Raw genomic sequence first — 22,563 nt, forward strand, 5'->3', positions numbered from 1 at the left:
TTATAAACTTACAGACAGATCCTGAAGTTAAGCCAGCTAGCCTTCGAACTGCGTTTTCTATGCAAGTGAAAAGTAGATCAGTGCTACTTCAGTCTATCTCTGAGTTTTGTTTATAAACTAAACAATCGATTTGCAAACATCATAATTTCCCTAGTGGTGGCTCTAGTAACCTCATTAGATCAGCCCCTGTGATTTCTATTTACTGACTACCATTAGCTCGGCCTAAATCCCTGAAATAAGCTACAAACTGTGACCGAGAACCAAGTTGAAGTCTTGTCTCTGGACCATCACACTTTCTCCTCGTGGGAATCTGGATGCATCGCACCTTCCGTGTGTAGTAGGTGCGCTGCATCACACTTTCCCTGTGTTGCAGGTGCACTGATTAGATAAGACCTCTTCTGCTCTCAAATTTTGGTTTCATGTTCACTCTCTTAAGCTTTATTTAGGAGTTTTGTTGTCTATGATCAGTATACCATTGTGGAAACTCCCTTCCTTTGCATGATTCTGCCTCCATAGTACGAATAATTGTGAATGTTTTATGTATTGTGCGCCATTTACAGTTCTCTTTTACAAAAAGTAGCATAATCAAACTGTCGTCTTTTGATTTGAAAGTGTTGCAAGTGTCGTTTTTAGTCAAAGAAAAGAATTCTATTGTTCTTGATGGTCAATTATACAGTTACTCTTGTATTTGATTTGAATTAGTAGTTTTTCAAGTGTCGAAAGCAGTTTTCAATTCAGAATATCAAAGTGTTGTCATTATCTTCCTTTCGTTTTTGAAGAGAAATTTGTTAGTACTGTCGGTTTGAAAATATAATTCAGATTTGTACTTAGCATTCTTCTTGTCATTCACACATTAAGAAAGCTAAAAAAAATACATGCATGAGCATTTGCATTTAGACTGCTTGTTGGTTTGATTTAGGACAGTGCATCTAGTGTGTGCTCTCTGCTCTATGTTGAAATAATATCATCTCTCTTTCTTTAGTAGCTAGGATTTTCATTGCAAAAAGAAGATTAAACGATTGTTTATTATCCTAGATTGCATTTTAGGAATTGTATATCTACATCACGTGGTGAACCTGAAAGGAAAATTTCTTAAGAAATATCAACTGTAAAATATATTCAATGAACATAAAAACGCTTTGTAACCTAACGCACAACATCTCGAAATCTAGGCTAGAGACGTATTCCGGCATCGTAAAACCTGGTAACTGTCGCTTTCATTGTTGGTTGGGTGATTCCTCCTCTTTGAGACAACAAGTGCCAGTACGGACTTGTGCTCCCACGTACCATCGAGTATATATTGGGATACCACAATAGGCTATATCCTTTATCCATAGGAAGCCGTGTCTGCCGCCCTATCGATCGCAATGCACTGAACACAGCATTCAGGAAGATTGACTGTCGTACAATAAAAAGTATTCTGCAGTTTTGCGATTGGTTTGGTAATCCCTCTATCTAGATTTCTAGAGTAGTCTCTTTCATTCCTTTTTAGACTCCTTAAAGAAAAGTTCCATCTGAGCACTTGTCACTTCAGGCTCATTAAAAATCGAAGGCGACTAGAGTCATCTTTTGTTTTTTATCGACTCTTAAAAATTGAAAAAACAAGTTGTGTCAAAGCGTCTAAAATTTATTTTAATCGGAATAATATCACCATTCCAGTGTTGGTCTTAGGTTGAGAAAAACGGAGTCCACCAACCAAGGATTTCCCCTTGGAGGAAATCCTAGTCCTTTGTCCTCTTGGGGAGATGCTGGTGCACCTCATATGGCCACATTGTCACTTCCAGGATTGACGATTGGCTTGCCAATATGGCTCTTCTCAACCTCTGTCATTCAGAACATCGTGATTCCTGAACAATCAAGTTAGTAACTAGATGATACTAAAGTTACCCCCCAACCTTCTACTTCATCTGATTCTCCCTCTCCTCCTTCCTCTTCGCTTGATGAAGCTGGTAAAGCCAAAAGTCAAGTAACTAAGAAGGAGAAGAAGGGGAAGGAGAAGAAGAGAAGAAGAATAAGGAGCCAAAGGCAAAAAGGGGTAACCGGGCATCGTCTAGTGAAAATCAGTACACCACGCCTTCCAAGCCTAAATCTCCATGTGTCATTTGCAAAGGAGACCACTACCATTGAGATTGTCCTTGCATCCCTCGGATCTTAAGGGACTGGTCTCCTCGTTTGCACAATCTAGTGTCATCAACCTCTGAACATCATGTTGAAAGTACACCATCAACTAGTGAAAGTGAAGCATTTGAACAGAAAAAGAAATGTAAATTTCCTTGTAAATTGTGTGAAGGTGATCACGTCGTCCACCGTTGTCCCTTCCTAGATGAAGCTAAAAGAGTCTTGGATAACCATCCTAATTCACCGCTACGGCTTCCTCCTAGATACAACAAACTCTTGCCGAGTCCATCACTAGTTAAAAATCCAATTGACATGTCATTATGGTCAGTCGAAGCATCTATCATTGAAGATAAACCTGCTAAATCCATACCAGACGAAAGTCAAAAGGTTGAGGCGGCAGTTGACCTGGTCTTGTCTTCGGAAGGTCCATCTTCAGATGATACAATCACCGAAGAGAATGAGAATTACATTGTTCAAATTCATTTTCATAAACACAGACTCCGATGAACGTGGGGGAAATCTACCCGTTCCTTTACCGTAGGAAGGAAGTTCGTCAGAGTCATATCCGGCTGTCTATTCGGTCCCACCTCCAAGCAACCTAGTCATTTCCTTCGATTGGAATCTACTAGGCAGACCCCGTTTACCGGCTAGTGTACCATTCCGAATCATTGTACAAGCTTACACAATGGTCATGGCCGGTACCATCATAGATGAAGGGGCTTCTGTGAGTATCCTTTCCTCAACTTCTTGGAAAGCTCTTGGTTCACCATCTCTTCTGCTTGAGATGAGAAATCTAACAAGCTTTGACAAAGGAACCAATCAACCGTTAGGGATCCCTCCCAATGTACCTATAATCTTGAGAAGGAAAACTATTTATATGAACATAATGGTAGTCCAAGGACCTCTGGATTATAATCTACTCCTTGGGCGTGACTATATTTACAGCATGGGGGCCATTGTCTCCTCACTCTTTAGAGTAATGTGTTTTCCGCATGAAGGCCAAGTGGTCTAGCTTGTAGACCAGCTTTTGTTCCCCAGCTCACACATAGCTAATAGTCAAATGCCATCCCTAAATGGTATTTTCATGCAAGGAATGTCTCATCAATCTCCGGTCCATCCACCTGAAGAACACGAGTAATTCAAGGGGACATGACTGAAACCCAGGGGGCATGCACCCTGGTCTGTTTCGGCAGGAAAACCTTGGGTATAGGGTAGGTTTCCATGGAGGATATATGACTAGTCTGACACACCCGTCTGTTTAGGAAAATGGGATTAGACTGGAATAAGATTCCCTCGTCAAAGTTATGTGAGTGGAGGCGACCACGCCACTCACCTTTGTCTATTTTCGTAGACATCGCCAAGGAAGTGTTTTGTCTGCAATGCGGATGGAGCAATTTTGCAAATACGAGAGCTTTCATATGGTAACCTAGAAACTCTACTTCGCTATGCCTAGGGGCATGCAAACCTTTTTGCCTGAAAGTAAAGAGAGACCATTTATTTTCTTAGTTTGTAGTTTCTCAACCCTTTAAACTCGTAGGATTGGTCGTTCCTAGCTTGCATAATGAAAGGATCCAGAGCAAAGTTTCGAATGGTGCAGGCTCCCTAAAAGTTGAACCTATCGATGAGGCGTCCTTATTATACGACTGGCACGAGCAGTTTTTATGCGAAGTTCAAGCTCGTTAAAAATTAAACCTTAGAAAAGAGCAAACATTCCCCCGGAGTTTAAGCTCATTAAAAAATGAACCAATTTCCAGTAAATAACCATTGTGAATGCATTATCATCAGCTTTTGAGCCTTGGTAATTTTCTCATCGTCACCTCCACTCTATTTTAGCTGATCATTCACCTCCATTTGATTGTTTACCCCTTTTGAGGAACAGCTGCAAAGAGTGATCCTATTAGCCATCCTTGTGACACTGCCATGATTGGAAAATTCCAAACATTACCTGGAATCAGCTGCTACCTGAAATTATCACTCGTTCCTCAAAAAACGAGTCTCCTTTAAGCTCTCTTCTTCTGACTCGTAAAATATCAAAATATTTCTGAGTAGTTGGCCTCTCCAACTCATTAAAAGCTACTGGGAGTGCTATCCCTCCTCTAGATTTTAATCTTTTTGGACCTGAGGGATTATTACACAAAACGATCAAGCGCTAGTTTTGTTTGGCTTGTTAAAATTATCGAAAATTCATCTCTTTCGTATTATTTTATACTTTTTTGGACTTAAGGGATTCTATGACGAAAAAGGATTATTGGAGTTTCCTTTACGTCCCTTTTAGACTCTCTAAAATTGAAAAGGACTGAGTTATCTTTGTTGTTAAACTCGTTAAAACCAATAGTAACAAACTTGTCCATATAGACAAGAATGTGTTTCACTGTCGCTAGGCTCGTCAAAATATAGCGACGGGTTTGCCCGAAGGGAAAATTATAGAACGAGCATATGTTATCCTCCTAAAGCTTGATAAAAATAAAGAGGTACTGGTCAGCAATGACTAGGGAAAAATTGGGAAGAAAACTTGAAGAAACTTTATTGGTAGCAAAGTCGCTCTTGAACATGACACGTTCACTCCACGTCCGAGTCGGGTTGGGTTATTCCATTCACCGATCATATCACCATTGGTCCATCACACCATCCATATTTGGGGTTAATGCTACCAATCCATGTCAGTGTCGCCGGTATGTTCAAGAGAAGTCACTCAGAGAATTCGCCTGTGTCTCATCCGCTGCAATACATTCACGCTCCATTCTTTCATGACAGCCACCCTGAACCCTGTATCATCAAATTGTTTTCAACTCCAAAATCATTTACTCTGTTCCATGTCGTAGATGTGGGATTCATTAAGGCCCTCCTATGATGGGTCACTTCTTGTCGAAATCAGCTCATTATCCAAGAATTTGACTTAGGAACAACCCTTTTAGTACTTTGAAGCTTGCATGCCTCAATGGCAAGTTTCTCACTTCCGGCGACAGGTTTGCATCAATGGCCTTCGACCGAAAGATTTTGCGTGGTGTTCGATGCCAAGTCCTTTTTTCACACCACGCAAATTGTACTATAGTACCTTGAGGGTCATCATCATTATCGGTGATTCCTCTCACGCCTATTAATAGCGTACATCATTGGATCGTAATCAGGTGATGTCTTTCCATGTTCGACTCCAGAAAATCTTTCACATGGATCGACTTGTACTCTGAGTGAAGATTGGACGAGTTTGAAGACCTCGGATCTAGTTTCATCCATCTGGGCTGCAATATATTCAGGAAAGTAAAGACATCAAATGTACATCATTGCTACACAGAAGATCATCCAAATCAAAGGATGATGGGTCTATCAGAATCATCAGTCTGCCACACAGATGGTTGTCTGTCTTATGTACATGAAAATGAATTTATAAAGTTGAGCATGGGAATGCCCGCCTCAGCTAGATCATGGAAAATATTATGAAGATAATGTATTGTATTGTATCTTATTACAGGTCACCTTCCGGCTTGAAAAAACTTCGGATCCTCATGATAAAGCATTTCACCTGACATCAAAAGATTAATGATCTCATGCTTTAGGGGGCAACTATTATAGACATTTTTGGGCACTACAACCCCAATCGTACATGTCCATAAACCAAGGGCTCGTAAGTCCCTAAAAGTGTTGCTTCACACCCTAAAGGAACAAGGTCAGCTAATTACATCATCTCCTAGAAGTTCTCCACAGAAAACTGCACAGAACTGGTCAAAACTGGACCATAAAGACTACCTAGTGTAGAGGGTGCGATGCATCTCACCTGCTCAGTGTAAAGAGTGCGATGGGTGAGATTAGACAAATGGCAGAGACAGTTTGCAAGGTTGATCATCATGGAATCTTCCAAAAACTTCTCTTGTGACACTTGCCTCTCTGAATTTTCCCAGGGATGAGTAAGAGATCATTAATCTCCAAGTGGAATCAAGAACTATCAGAGAGAGGACACAAATCAAAATCCCAGAAGCTGACTCACCCCCCTGCAATCATCTATATATGGATCCCTCATCCCAGAGATCCAGAGGCTAGAATTTTGTATCTTGTAAGGAAGTGCTATTGGTTTCTTGGTGGAATATCATAGTGCTGGGTGATCTAAGCTTTTCATGAGGTGAAGAAGGGCTTTCATGCTAGGAGGATGACATTGGGTCAGATCAATGGGTTGTAATCCTCTCTTCTAATCTTTACATCAATAAAGCTATTCAAGTTTTCCTCCACATTCTTGTATGTCTGATTGTATATGCATTTGTGTGGTCAATATATATCTGGTCCTATATTGTTTATGATTGTAGATTCTTGCACTTTGAAGGTATTATGCTTCTTTGACTTTATAGGTACTCTTTGAAGCAGAGTGGTCAAGGGAGAAGCGGCGAAGACCTGTCGGTGAGGAGAAGGGACAAGCAAAGAACTGAGCGAAAGATCGAGGTTGGTATTCTTTGATCCTCTCCTTTCTACTTCTCATAAAGGAAAACAAAAGTAACTTTGATCTGTTTGTTTCTAAGATAGCTACCTGTCTTAGTGGGGCGAGAAGCTCTGCATAGACACTAGATTTCCTAATAACACAACTTCCCAAGATTCGATTTATGTTTCCCTCGATATGGTGTCCACTACACAGACTCTAGACCCTGTTGCCACTAACTCCTTAGCACATGCCATGCACACAACACCTAAAACATTTCCCTTCCCAGCCTTGTCTATAGCCTCAGCCAAAGTGTCTAACCCTGGGGCCCTTGCCTCTACTTTGTCATCTACTAACTGCTTCCTTAGATTTTCACTTTCTTTTTCTAAAATTTTAATTTTAAGCAACAAGGATTGAGTATCATTCTTACCTGGTGAGGAAGGTTCCTCCGGCTGAGCCTGTACTTCATCCTTCTTCTTTGCTGCCTCCTTGTTATTCTTAGACATGGATGGGGACTCTGGGTACTCACTAATCCTTATTCTCTATTTTTTCTGCTTATCACCTATTGGCTTGTCAACTGGTCTCTTCCCAACCCTTACTTTTGAGCTAGGGTTGCTCCCTGGTTTCCTCCGGAGCTTCTGCAAACATCCCTATTTTCTTCCTACATGTAGTCCTAGCCTTCTTTCTCATGAATTCCTCCCAGCTCCTAACCTAGTGACTTAGGGAATCCAACATAATTAGCTTGATGAGGCCATGCTTTGTGACACATGTTTCTAGATGTGCAACTATATTTACAGCCCCGACCATATGCCTGATATTTTCCAACAAAATGTATGGAAGATTTATCAGTTATCAATGTTGAAGGTTGTTTAGCAACAGGAAGTGGTAATTGAATACGATTGTTTCCCTTCCCTCACATGTGATATACTTGATGAGGTAAAAGACGACATCGACCCATGTTTGGGGAAGTTACAATCTATCAATCCCCCTTCCTTTCTTTACCAATTGTTCCTCCCCTTGGAGAAAACCCTCCTTACAGGAGGGGTCATTAACTTTCCTGTTAAACCACCTTTTTCCCTCTATTAGTAATGTCGTCACTCAGGCAATTACCCCTTCTGTAACCTCCAACTTTAATCCCCTAACCCCCATTTGATTCCTCTCTAAATTCTTTGCGAACTCCATAGAAATTTCCCCATATGATCCTTCCAGCCTTTGGAAAAACTCAAACCAGCCCACGTCTTTAAAAATTTGACATGCTTCAGGGAGGTTTTCCAAAACATTTATTGACCCTGGTTCATGTCAAATTTCTTCTCCACCCATCACTACACAAATTCGATGTTGTTCTCCTCTCTCTTCCCCCCTTGAGAAGTTCTAAATCAGTTGCCACAATACTTTGTTGTTTCATCCCTACAACTATTCTCCTCCACTTCTATCTTAGCACTCTAAATGGGGATGCAATGCTGCAACAGTGGGTAAATGGTAGGGTGACATAGGCAATAATTTCAAATTAGGATTTGCAATCATGATTCGTACTATGCAATAATGTTTCCTTATTAATGCTAATTTATGGTAGGTCTAGTCGGAGGTACAATTCCCTCTTTTGGCATGATCGAGCATTAAATGACAATGATTACAAGATCACCATTCTTTGGTTGTGGTTTTTAAATACTCACAAGTCATGCAAAGGTCATGTCATCAGGTAATTTGTCCCCCCTGGCTTAAATGTGACAGCTGACCTTGGCCATCAAAAGGGATATTGCATTAGATTTCCATAATTACTGAATAAAAGTGGATAACTATATTACCATTTTATGCCGTACCTAGTGTGACGTGGGGAGAATACGTTGGTGGCGAGGCACTCAAATTTAATTCTGGCAGCCATGGAAACTACTTCTCGAATAACGATGATGCATACTTTGTGTCACAATAAATAATTTACTTGGATTATTTCTAGAAGTTGTCGGCTATTACAGATGTAACAACCAAGACGTTTGTTATGTATTATTGATTTCCACAAAAGATAAAAGCAAAGGAAAAAAAAGGTCGTGTAACAGCATTATTGTAGAATATGCTTGAAATAAGAAATGTTATTCCAGAGTGTGTAATAGCCACCACAGAGTGGTTTTCAACTACTACATAATTTGTCTATCTATGCCCAAAAAAGGTTTTCACAGCCAAAAAAGGTTGGTTTTCAGGTGTTACACTTATTGAAAAAATAGAATTTTGGCAGAACAGGGGGGGTTTTCCCCTGCTCCTATAATCTAAAGATCCGAATTTGTGACAATGTTGACAAATGAATCCCTTGAAGCAGGTTTATGATATAACTGAAGACGATGCCCATTTTCAATCAATGGTGTCCTCGCACTGTCAATGGTAACCAAATTCATAGTCCCATTGTCAAAGACTGCATCAACCTCATAGGGACCTAGCCATCTAGTGCAGATCTTACCCTTGAAGTCCTTGAATCTTGAATCATATAAGAGAGACTAATCTCCTTTCTGGAACTTCTTCTTCTTGATGAACCTGTCACGCCACTTAGCTCTCTGCTATTGGATAATCTCTGTTTGTTAGATAGCAGCTAGTCATTTCTCCTCCAACTCATTGAGTTGCTTCAACCTTTGCTTTTGTGTTGTGGCCAGATCCAAATTTACTTGCAATGTTGTTCTCAATTTCTTGATTTCAAACTCAATAGGGAATAAGGGATTTTTACCATACACAAGTTGGTGAGAATCCCATGGTATTCCTCCATGTAGTCATGTATGCCCACAAAAATTCTGGAAGTTTATAGACCTAATTACTTCGGTTACTGGCCACGGTCTTGGTAAGAATCCCCTCAATGACTTTGTTGGTGCTTTCCACTTGGCCATTCACTTGTGGATGACAAGGTGTTGTGATTCTATGATAGATTTTATATTTTTCAACCAACATTTGGATCATATGGGATGTAAACTGGGGCCCTACATCTATGACTATCTTTCTGGGTATACCAAAAAGGACAAAGATGTCTTCAAACAAGAAGTCTGAAATAGCCTGCTCCATGGCTCTGGTTAGTGATTTTTCCTCAGCCCATTTTTTGACGTAGTTAGTGTAGACCAAAATGTAGGATTTCTATCTGGATGAAGGATTAATTGTTCCCACAAAATCCAAGGCCCATTTCTCAAAAGGTTCTAAGACAATTTGAGGTTGTAATGAAATCTCATATGATTGTAGTGGTTGGCCCATTCTTTGGCAACTATCACATGCTTTCACAAACTTCTTGCCATCCTGAAATATTGTTGGCAAATAAAACCCTGTCAAAAGGACTTTGTATCCTATCTGCTTGTCTGTGAAGTTCCCTCCACCAGGTTCCTCGTGACAAGCCTTACAGATGTCAAAGATCTCATCTTCCCTAACACAACATCTGATTTGGAAATATGGTCTAGTTTGATAGAGATTCCCATCTATCAAGGTATAGGTAGCACTCTGTTGTATGATTTTTCTCTTCTCCTTGGAGGACAAATATTGTGGGAACTTCCCTGCAACAAGATAATTGGCTATATCTACATACCCGGTGAGTAATTAGAAATAGAAAAGTGATATTCATCAAGGAAATAATCCTCAGTAGGAATGCAAACGTCATCAATGGTTAGCCTAGAAATAAAATTAGCTACTACATTATCATTTCTAGGTTTATCAACAATTGTGATATCAAATTCTTGTAACAAAAATAACCAACGTGTAATTCTACCATTGGAAATTGGCTTATTCATTAAAAAATGAATGGAAGAGTGGTCAGTGTGTACAAATACTTGATACTCAATGATATAATGTTGAAATTTATTAATGGTGTGCACTACTGCTAAGAATTCCTTCTCAGTCACTGTGCAATTGAGCTCAACCAAAGTCAAATTCTTTCTTATGTAGTAAAAATCATAAGGTTTCCTATCCTCCAGTTGGCCCAAAACAACACCTACAACCACATTAGATGCATCTGTAGCTATGTGAAATGATAGTTCCCAATTAGGTACACGTAAAGCTGAAGCTGCTGATACATGACATTTCAACTTCAGAAAGGCCTGCTCACACCTCCCTTTCCACAAAAAGTCGACATCTTTGTTGAGAAAAGAAAATAATGACGATGTGATTTTTGAATTTTTTTCTATAAACCTTCTATAATACCCTAAATGTCCCAAGAAACTACCTACCTCTTTTTGCATCTTGGGAGTTGGAATTTTCAGAATTACCTCTATTTTAGCAGGGTCTACCTTGATCCTGTCAGCAAAAATGTAGTGTCCTAGCATGATCCCTTAAGTCATCATCATGTGACATTTTTTGGTGCTCAAAGAAACATTAGTCTATACACAACATTCCAACACTTTTTCTAAATTAGCTAATGCTTTTTCAAAAGCATCACCATAAGGTGTAAAATTGTCCATGAAGACTTCAAGGCAGTCATTCAACAAATCAGAAAAAATTCCCAATATTTCCCTCTGAAAAGTTGTTGGCGCATTGCAAAGTCCAAAAGGGAGTACTCTGTATGTGAAAGTTGCCCAAGGGAAAGTAAAGGTTGTTTTATCCTGATCCTATGGGGCTATCTATATCTAGTTGTAGCCACTAAACCCATCTAGAAATGAAAAAAACTTATTCCCTGAAAAGGTGTCAAGGACATAATATATAAATGGTAAAGGGAAATGGTCCTTTTGAGTGGCCTTATTGAGTTCTCTAAAATCTTCACAGACTCTCCACTTTCCATTCTTCTTAGGGACAATGACAAGTGGGGACACCCACTGTCTGTCAGATATCAGATAAATAAAGTTAGCACTCAGGAGTTTTTGTAATTCTTCCTTCACTACCTCCTTTAGCGTAGGGTTCATGTAGCGTTGTGGTTGTCTAATTGGTTTGCAGCCATATTTCAAATAAATGCGGTGAGTGCACATGTTGAGATGAATCCCTTTCATATCCGTATAGTCCCATGCAAATGCCTTTTGTATTTTTGTAACAGCTGTAACAACAGTTGGTTTTTCTCATTAGTCAAGTTGGGGTTAATGTTTAGAAACTTTCCTGGTTCTATTTCAATTGGGTTGTTGTCAGATTCAAAGTGGTTCTCATTTGTTCAAAATTTGTATCTTCTACCTCCTCTTCCTCCTTTGAATTTTCAATGGAAGCGACAGAAAGTGAGTTACTAATAAAGCCATTAATGATATCATCTTTTGTCTCATCCTTGAAATACTAGGCTTTCTCAAGGTGAGGAGTGGTAGGAAAAGATCCGATTTGGGCTCAAATTCTTCCCACTAGGGATTATACAAATCCATTTTTGGTTTTGGGGGGTAAATATTAAGATTCTTTGTAGCCTAACCATTCGAGATCACCATGGATCTAGATCTTCATCCTATAAATGCATCTGTAGTGGCCAACCAAGGTCTCCCTAGGATCAAAGGATGTCCCACAAGTTGGATTTGGGCTGTAAGATAAGAAATTCAACTGGATACCTCCAAGAAGTTGTTGTGATTACTATGTCTTCTAACACTCCCTCAGGTTTAACACAGGACTTGTCTTCTAATTCAAGTACAGTCGGAGTATGTCTAAGCCCATGTAGTCCCAAGTTGGTGAAGAGGTCCTTCATCATCACATTAATGGTAGCCCCAAGATCAATTAATGTGTTAGTTATTGGTTGGTCATTGATGTAGACAGTAACCATAGGATTTCCTCGATCATTATACTTGGTTAGAAGAGGCTGAGAAGACATTAATTTAGACAATTTTCCCATCACGTGTATAGTATCAAGGTCCTTAGGCTTCCTTCTAGGTTTCTTAATACACAAATCTCATACTACTTTAGCATAAATAGGTACTTCTTTAAGAGCTTGCAGCAGAAGAATTCTTACATGTAAATTTTGCAACTCCCTAAGAAAATCAGATTCAGGTTGTGAGGTCATTCCAACCTCAGTTAATCTCTGAGGATACAGAGGATTCTGAGTCATAACAATTGAGTTAGCTGCTACAAGTGTATCAACCTTACCCGAGTTGGCTGTTGCAGGAGTAACAATTGTTCTTAGGTTGGTTGTTAGAGACATAACAGTTTGGTCTGTATCGACTATTACAAGTGTAACAGCCAACTCAGGATCTACTGTACCTCCTCTGGAAGGTTCACATTCCTCCTCGGTAATTATAGGGGAGTGATTTGGTTTAATTACCTTACCCAACTGCATTTTAATTACATTAAGTCCCATGGGAGTAATAAGGTAAGTTGGGAAGGTAGTTAGAGCCTTTATGCTCTGGGTTGCTTTATTATTTGGGTTAGTGTTGTTGGGAAAAGTATCCAATTCGGAATGCCCCTATCCCACTCTAAGAGGTGATAGTGCCTTAGCAACAAACAAGGTAAACTAATTGAGTATTCTTCTTTATGAAATGTAAATGAGGAGAAAGGATCTAACTAACCTATGTCTTTCGCTAGTTTGTTGATCCAATTGCTCCTCTCTTCTATAGCTCCTGGCTCCCAGCTCCCTTGCCGACCCAGCTTCACCAAATTCCTACAAGATCACAAGAGAGAGAAACTACGAGAAGATACAGATATACATTCATAAAAAGCTCAAGATCAGATTAAGCTAAACATGTAAGCATAACAAAACATCATTGGTACACAACATGTAGGAGAAACTCAAATAGTTTATTGATAGATTAATAAAGTCCAAGAGGAGATACAACCAAGTGAGGCCCGATCCAGCATCTACCTCCCAGCAAAAGAATCCCTTCCTCTCCTCCAACAAAGCATAAATCACCCAATGTACTAATCTCAATCTCAAACCAACAACAATTCTCTGCAAAGTACAAAATTCCAGCCTCCTGAACCTCTGGGTGAGAGATCCATATATAGATGTGAGTAGAGAGGATGAGTCAGCTCATGTTTTGACTTGTGGCTTCTCACTGTCAGTTCTTGTTTCCACTTGGAGGTTGAGAACCTCTTACTCATCACTTGGTCGAATTCATTGAGGCAAGTGTCATTGAGGAAGATTCTGGAAGCTTCCAGGGTCTTTCCACCTCGTTGAATGAACTTGCCATTTGTCAATTTCCGCTCAGCGCACCCTGGTAGTGCTTCTACCTGCGTTGCAGTGCAGACTTTGCATTTCAGCGCAGACAGCTAGTGGAGCTACTGAATTGATCCTGATTTGACCATTTCTGAGTTGTTTTTGGTGGAGAACTTCTGGGAGAAGCTGTCTTTTGTTGACCTTGTTCCTTTAGGGGTAGGAACAACTCTTTTAGGGACTTTGGATCCCTTGGATTATGGACATTTCATGCTCAATGCTGTAAGGCACAAAAATGTCTATAACAGTTGCCCCCTAAAGTATGAGGCCGTTTATTGGGTGAAATGCTTTATTAGGAGGATCCGAAGTTCTTTTGATGCTGGGAGGAGACCTGTAATAAGATACAATACAATACATTATTTTTCATACTGCTTTCATAATCTAGCTGAGGCGGGCATTCCCATGCTCAACTTTATAAATTCATTTTTCTGTACATAGAACAGACAATCGTCTGATGGTAGACTGATGATTTTGATGAAATCATCATCCTTTTTGGTAGGATGATTGTCTGCTGTAATGCTGTACATGTCAATGTCTTTATTTTTCCTGAATATATATCGCAGCCCGGATGGATGAAACTAGATCCGGGGTCTTCAATCTCGTTCGATCTTCACTCTAAGTACAAGTCGATCCATGTGAGAAATGTTCTGAAGTCGAACATGGAAAGACATCGCTTGATTACCAGTCAATGATGTAAACTGTTAACAAGCGCGAGAGGAATCACCGATAATGATAATGACCCTCAAGGTACTGCAGTACAATTCACGTGGTGTGAATAAAGGACTTGGCATCGAACACCACGCAAAATCTTTCGGTCGAAGGTCATTGATGTATACCTGTCGCCGGAAGTGAGAAACTTGCCATTGAGGCATGCAAGCTTCAAAGTACTGAAGGGGGTGTTCCTAGATCAACTTCTTGGATAATGAGCTGATGTCGACAAGAAGCGATCCGTCAAAGGAGGGCCTTAATGTATCCCACATCAGTGACACGGAACGGAGCAAATGATTTTGATGGAGGTGAAAACGATCTGATGATATATGGTACAGGGTGGTGGTCATGAAAGGATGAAGGATAATGTATGGTAGTGGATGGGACACGGTTGACTTCTCTGGATGACTTCTCTTGAACATATCGGCGACACTTGTAGCATTTACCCCAATGATGGATGGTATGGCGAGACCATGGTGACATGACCGGTGAATGAAACAACCCAACCCGACTCAGGCACGGAGTGGAAGTGTCATGTTCAAGAGCGACTTGCTACCAATAAAAGTTCCTTGAGTTTCTTCCCAATTTTTCCCCATTCATTTCTGACCAGTACCTCTTTATTTTTGTCAAGCTTGAGGAGGATAACATATTCTTGTTCTATAATTTTCCCTTCGGGCAAACCCATCGCTATGTTTTAACGAGCCTAGCGATAGTGAAACTCATTCTCGTCTAAAGACAAGTTTGTTGCTATTAATGTTTTTTAACGAGTTTAACGACAAAGATAACTCGGTCCCTTTTCATTTTTAGAGAGTCTAAAAAGGTACGTAAAGATAACTCCAAAGTTCCTTTTTCGTCATCTAATCCCTTAAGTCCGAAAAAGTATAAAACAATACAGAAGGGATGGGTTTTCGATAGTTTTAACGAGCCAAATAAAACAAGCGCTCGATATTTTTGTGCAATAATCCCTCAGGTCCAAAAAGATTAAAATCTAGAGGAGGGATAGCACTTCCGGTCACTTTAACGAGCTGGAAGGCCAAAACTCGGCAATATTTTCATATTTTACGAGTAAGATGAAAAGAGCTTAAAGAAGACTCGTCTTTTGAGGAACGATTGATAAAACGGGTAGCAGCTGATTCCAGGTAAGGTTTGGAATTTTCCAATCACGGCAGTGTCACAAGGATGGCTAGTGAAATCACTCTTCGCAGCTGTTCCTCAAAATGGGTAAACAATCAAATGGAGGTGAATGATCGGCCAATGGAAAAGTGGAGGTGATGGTGCAAACACGACCAAGGCTTTAATGGCTGATAATGTTACATTCACGGTGGTTATTTACTGGAGGGTAGTTCATTTTTTAACGAGCTTAAATGCGGAAAAACACTGCTCGGTCTTATGTTTATTTTTTAACGAGCATGAACTATGTGCTAAAACTACTCGATTCCAGTCATATGATAAGAATGTCTCATTTAAGATGCCATTTTTTATGGAGCTTGCACCTCATAAAGCTTTGCCCCGGAATCCTTTCGTTATGCAAGTTCGGAAACGACTAATCCAAAAAACAGATAAATAACCGCTCTTTGCTTGCACTCCAAAAGGTTTGCATGCCCCCAGGTATAAAGTATGATTTCAAGATTACCCCTCAATTTGCAGATAAAACATTTGTTCTACCAGGAAAGGCCTACCTCTTTCAGGTTACCCAAAGATTGTCTCATTTGCGCAGCAAACAAAACACTTCTTCGGCGATGTCTACCGAAATAGAGAAAGGTGAGTGACAACGAGCACCAAACACATAACTTTAACAAAAGAATCTTATTCTAGAACAACCCCTCTTCCATGACGGACGGGGTATGGACTAGTCATATTCTCCCGCGGAAACCTACCCTATACCCAAAGTTTTCCTGCTGAAGCAGACCAGGACGCATGCCCCCTGGGTTCCAGTCATATCTTTCCGAATCACTCGCGCTCATCGGGAGGACGGACCGTGGGTTGAGACATTTCTTGCGTAAAGAGACCATTTAAGGATGGTATATGACTATTTGCGATGCGTGATCCGGGAAATGAAAGCTGGTCCACGAGCTTGACCACTCTTCCTTCGTGCGGAAAACACATTACTCTAAAGAGTGAGGGGACGATGGCTCCCATGCAATATATATAGTCTCGTCCAAGGAGTAGGTTATAATCCAAGGGTCCTTGAACGACCATCACGTTCATTTGAACGGTCTTCCCTTTCAATGTGATAGGCACATTGGGGAGGATCCCTAAAGGTCGACTGGTTCCTTTATCAAAGCGTGTCAGATTTCTCATTTCAGGCAAAAGCGCTGGCGAACCAAGCGCTTTCCAAGCAGTAGAGGAAAGGATACTCACAGATGCCCCCTCATCAATGATGGTGCCAGCCATGACCATTCTATATATTTGAATGATAATTCTGAATGGTATGCTGGCTGGCAAACGGGGTCTGCCTAGTTGGTTCCAGTCGAAGGATACAACCAGGTTGCTTGGTGGTGGGACCGAATAGACGGCCGGATATCGCTCTGACGAACTTCCTTCCTGCGATAAAGGAATGGGTGCATTGCCCCCATGTTCGTCGGAGTCTGTGTTGATGAAGAGAATTTGGATGGTGTCATCTTTATCCTCTTCAGTGACTGTATCATTCAAAGATAAATCCTCTGAAGGCAAGACCGGGTCAACTGCTGCCTCAACCTTTTGACTTTCGTCGGGTATGGATTCAGCTGGTTCATCTTCAATGACCGGTGCTTCAACTGACCACTTGAGCGGGCCAGCTGGATTTTCAACTAACGAAGGACTCGGCAAGATTTTTTTATATCCAGGAGGGAGTCGTAACGGTGAAACCGGACGATCATCCAAAACTCTTTTCGCTTCGTCTAAGAAGGGACAACGGTGGATGGCGTGGTTGCCTTCGCACAGTCTACAGGGAGGTCTAGCTCTCCCTTTTTGTCCAAGGACTTCACTTTCGCTAGTTGATGGTATGCATTCAACATGGTTATCAGAGGTTGATGCCATCGGATTGTGCAAACGGGGGGACCAGTCCCTTAGTATCCGAGGGATGCAGGGACAATCTCTGCGGAAGTGGTCTCCCTTGCATATGACACATGGCGATTTAGGCCTAGTCAGTGCTGTGTGTGGAATTTTGTTAGACGACACTTGTTTGCCCCCAGTCGCTTTTGGCTCCTTCTTCTTCTTCTCTTTCTTCTTCTTTTCCTTCTTCTCCTTAGGAACTTGGTTTTTTGTTTTACCAGTTCTGTCAAGCGAAGAGGAAGGAGGAGAGGAAGAATTAGAGGAAGTAGAAGGCTGGTGGGCAATTCTGGACTGGTCTAACTGTTGATTCGACTGTTCAGGAATAGTGGTGTTCTGAACGACATTGGTTGAGAAGAGCCAGATCGGCAAGCCAATTGTCAGTCCTGGAAGCGACAATGTGGCCATATGGGGCGCACCAACATCTCCCCAAGAGGAGAAGGGACTAGGATTTCCACCAAGGGGAATTCCTTGGTTGGTGGGCTCCATTTTCTCAACCTAAAGATCAACGCAGGAAAAAAGGGTGATTGTTCCGCTTAAAATAAATTTTAACGACGCTTTAGACACAACTTGCTTTTTCAATTTTAAAGAGTCGAGAAAAAGCTAAAGATGACTCTAGTCTCCTTCGATGTTTTAACGAGCCCGAAGTGACAAATGCTCGGATGGACTTTTTCTGTTATAGAGTCTGAAAAAGGCCAAAAGGAATAGCTCTGGAGTTCTAGGTAGAGGGTGTGCCAAACTTTTCACAAAACCACAGAATACTTTTTAAGGTACGGGCGGTCAATCTTCCCGAATGCTGTGTTCAGTGCATTGCGATTAGTAGGGCGGCCAACATGGCTTCCTATGGATAAAGGTTTTATGCCTATAGGGGTCTCCCAATATATACTCGACGATACGTGGGAGCACAATCCGTACTGGCTCTATCATCCCTCAGGAGGAATCACCCAACCATCAGCGAGATCGATAGTCACCAGGTTTTACGACGCCGGAACACGTCTCTAGCCTAGACCTCTATGTTGTGCGTTAAGTTACAAAGCGTTGTTAAGTTCATTCAATTTGTTTTAGGTTGATCTTTCTTAGAAGTTTTCCTTTTTGGATCACCACGAGATGTATGATACAATTCCTAAATGCAGTCTAAAGATGATAAGCAAGCTTTTATATCTTTTCAACAATGAAAATCCTAGCTACAAGGGGAAAAGGAAGACACAAACTTTTCTCAAAGAGCATAGAGCACACTGTAATGCACTTTTCCCTAAATCAAACCATGCAAACTATCAAAATGCAAATGCACAAATGCATGTATTTCTTTTCGCTTTCTTAATATTGATGCCTAAAAAGAAAGCTGTTGTACAAATTTGAATTCGATTTCAAGTGAAAACATAAACAAGTTCCTTTTTCAAAATCAAAAAGATGATTACGACACTTTATGATTTACTTGTTTCGACACTAGAAATGCATAAATTCAAACCAAAAGACAAAAGTAAAAGCTCAGTCAACTGTGAACAGCAAACAAACTCACTCCTAAGATCAAAACGACACTTACGACAGGTCTAGATCTAAGGGCGACAGTATGACTAGTTTACTTTTGTAATGGGAAACTGCAAATGATGTAACAAATACACAAAGAACAAATACAGTTTCTTTATACAACTGAGGCAGAATTGAGGCAAACAAAAGGGGTTTCAGATAGGTACACTGACTGATAACAGGCTACAAAAAACAGAGATAAAACTGAGCAAAAGGAAGCAGGGAACCACAGCTGCACAAGGCAAAGACTGATCAGCGCACTCCCAACACAGAGGTTTTGACATTCAGCGCAGGTAGCCTTCACGGGACCTGCGTTGAAATGCATAACCTCTTCACAGAGTCTACGCTGAAGCAAAAACGAGAGTTGTTTCTGGGTTCTGGGTTACGGTTTGCAGTTAAATCTACAGTTTTTGGCTGGATAAAAGCTATCAATTAGGTACAATTAGGAGGATGATTTATAGGAGGACTAAGATCTATCACAAAGGGCTGTTAGAGCACTTGTGGATCAGCTTCTTAGGTCATAAACAGGCCCAGTGAGAGGACTAGAGTAGCTGATCTCTACTTTGCATTTGTAAATAGCAAATGCAGTTCGATTCGGCACTCTTGAGTTTATGAAATGAATAGCAATAGAAACACAAATAAACTAACAAGATACTGTCCCCAGCGGAGTCGCCAATTTGTTGTTGGGAAAAGTATCCAATTCGGAATGCCCCTATCCCACTCTAAGAGGTGATAGTGCCTTAGCAACAAACAAGGTAAACTAATTGAGTATTCTTCTTTATGAAATGTAAATGAGGAGAAAGGATCTAACTAACCTATGTCTTTCGCTAGTTTGTTGATCCAATTGCTCCTCTCTTCTGTAGCTCCTGGCTCCTAGCTCCCTTGCCGGCCCAGCTTCACTGAATTCCTGCAAGATCACAAGAGAGAGAAACTACGAGAAGATACAGATATACATTCATAAAAAGCTCAAGATCAGATTAAGCTAAACATGTAAGCATAACAAAACATCATTGGTACACAACATGTAGGAGAAACTCAAATAGTTTATTGATAGAGTAATAAAGTCCAAGAGGAGATGCAACCAAGTGAGGCCCGATCCAGCATCTACCTCCCAGCAAAAGAATCCCTTCCTCTCCTCCAACAAAGCGTAAATCACCCAATGTACTAATCTCAATCTCAAACCAACAGCAATTCTCTGCAAAGTACAAAATTCCAGCCTCCTGAACCTCTGGGTGAGAGATCCATATATAGATGTGAGTAGAGAGGATGAGTCAGCTCATGTTTTGACTTGTGGCTTCTCACTGTCAGTTCTTGTTTCCACTTGGAGGTTGAGAACCTCTTACTCATCACTTGGTCGAATTCATTGAGGCAAGTGTCATTGAGGAAGATTCTGGAAGCTTCCAAGGTCTTTCCACCTCATTGAATGAACTTGCCATTTGTCAATTCCCGCTCAGCGCACCCTGGTAGTGCTACTACCTGCGTTGCAGTGCAAGCAGCCAGTGCAGACTTTGCATTTCAGCGCAGACAGCTAGTGGAGCTACTGAATTGATCCTGATTTGACCATTTCTGAGTTGTTTTTGGTGGAGAACTTCTGGGAGAAGCTGTCTTTTGTTGACCTTGTTCCTTTAGGGGTAGGAACAACTCTTTTAGGGACTTTGGATCCCTTGGATTATGGACATTTCATGCTCAATGCTGTAAGGCACAAAAATGTCTATAACAGTTAGGGTTAGGTTGCACAGGTAGTTGGCATCGCTCAAGCAGTGTAGGAACAAGAGTTTGGAAAGGGGGCAATTGCAGCTACTGCTGCATTGGTAATCCAGGTGGAGCTGTATTTTGGGCATTCCCCCTCCAGTTCTGATTCCAAGGGTATGGTTGAGATGGAGGATATTGAATAGAGGGAGAGGGGGACCACTGGTTCCAGGGCGAAGGAAACTGTGCTAGAGAAGGAGCAGAATATTGCCATGGATATTGCTGAGTATTATATGCATTGTTCCATGAATTGAAAGAAGAAAAATCTTGGGACATACCTGGAGGTTGTGGCTGCCATGGTCTCCTAGGTGTGATGAAATAAGAGGACTGAACTTCTTCACTCGATTCTCTAAGTACTATTTTTAGTCTAGGAAGCTCCAAACATTGACCTGTAGAATGTTCCAACTCACAAATATTGCATAAGATAATGTTGTTCATTTCACACTCCCTCAGGGGATGTTTCTTCCAACAATTTGGAAATAACACATCCATAGGTGTATCAACTTCTCCTTGTGTTTTCTTGATCTGTGCTGTCATTATCTAGGAAGATAGAGTACTGAGGATGTTGGTTTTGAAATTTTCGAATAAATTCCCAATCTCTGCTCTGGTTACTCATCCACCTTCAGATTTTTGTATTCGGGAAGAGGCATCTCAGATTGTGATGCTTCTTTTAGACGATCCTCTAGAGAATCTTAGACAGATGTTTACAATTTCGGCAAATGGTTCCTGAGATATGTCCCCTTTTCCTAGTAGATTCAGGGTATCAAGGTAGTCTTCTCTCATTCCTCTTATAAATATGGTCTTCAAGGTCTGATGATATAAATCATTGTGTTTAGATCTTTGCAAATTATTGTGGAACCACTCTATATAGTCCTCCAGACTCTCATCCTCCTTTTGTGTCATCCTGAATACTTCCTCTCTTAAGTCCCTGGTTCTGTAATAGTCTAGATACTTTGATAAGAATGTCTCCTTCATATCGCTCCATGTTTGAATAGAAGTAGAGCGTAACCCCATGAACCATCTCAAGGCTTCTCCTTCTAAAGTAGCAAGAAATAATTTTAATTTTTGAGCTTCTGAGACATAGTCATAATTCCCGCATAAGACATCAAATTCAAATAAGAAGGTGTCTGGGTCTTCCATAGTCATTCCTTGAAAGGATGGTAAGGATGATAAAGGGATACTTTTCATGGGAGCCTTGTCTCTAATATCCCCAATTAGGAACTCAAAGGTGGTGACAATGGCATTTGTTTTAGTTTTGTTGTCATTGTTTCCCCCCTTGTTAACTCTTCTAATCCTTGTTGTAATAGACGTTCTTCAAATTGTTCTTGTGATTGTCTTGCAGGTGAAATTGATGGCTCAAGCAACTTCAGGGCTACTTGTTTCACTGCACTACCTGAATTCGGACATTAATAAACCAATAGGTGCTCTCCTATTTTAGGTTTTTGATGTCCTACTTCAGTCTTCCCTTGTCCCTTGGTCCTAAAGTTCTGGCTACTAGATTCCCCCTGTTGTTCCTGAATTGGATACTTAATCTTGGGAGTATTTTCACTAGCTTTAGAATGGTATGGCCCCGAGATAGAGGAATCAGAGGTTTCTGTCCTTGTTATGGGAGTAACAACTTTTTGTGGCCTTGTTTTCCTTGCATCCCTTTGAGAACTTGATTTTTCTTTTTCTGCCTTTGAGATCAGTTCCTAGATAAATGTTTTCCTTCCAAAATCTACACTCTTCCTATCCTTTTTACAACCCATTTTTCTTGTGACTAATTAGAGTGGGGGGTAGGTTTGGTAATTCCTATAGTTGCAGACATGGACCCTATGTGTATTGATTCACATCCTAAGTGCCTTAGTCTTCAATAGTGGTGAGCTCGCCCAGGTATGTTAGAGCGATGCGCAAGTTCTTACCTCTCATCTTACTGCCTAGCAACTGAAGAGTTGAAGACACACTTAAAAAAACACCAAAATGCCACACT

At 40.8% G+C, this 22,563-nt stretch overlaps 1 pseudogene; it reads left to right on the top strand.

The window, feature by feature from the left end:
- LOC149182743 (magnesium-chelatase subunit ChlH, chloroplastic-like) overlaps positions 1 to 22,563 on the top strand; it is a 30,006-nt pseudogene that overhangs the window by 5,270 nt on the left and 2,173 nt on the right.

Source organism: Pinus tabuliformis, chromosome 3_2 (genome assembly GCF_031772625.1).
Source record: "Pinus tabuliformis cultivar Carrire ecotype Pingquan chromosome 3_2, CPIR1, whole genome shotgun sequence".
Classification (NCBI taxonomy): domain Eukaryota; kingdom Viridiplantae; phylum Streptophyta; class Pinopsida; order Pinales; family Pinaceae; genus Pinus; species Pinus tabuliformis.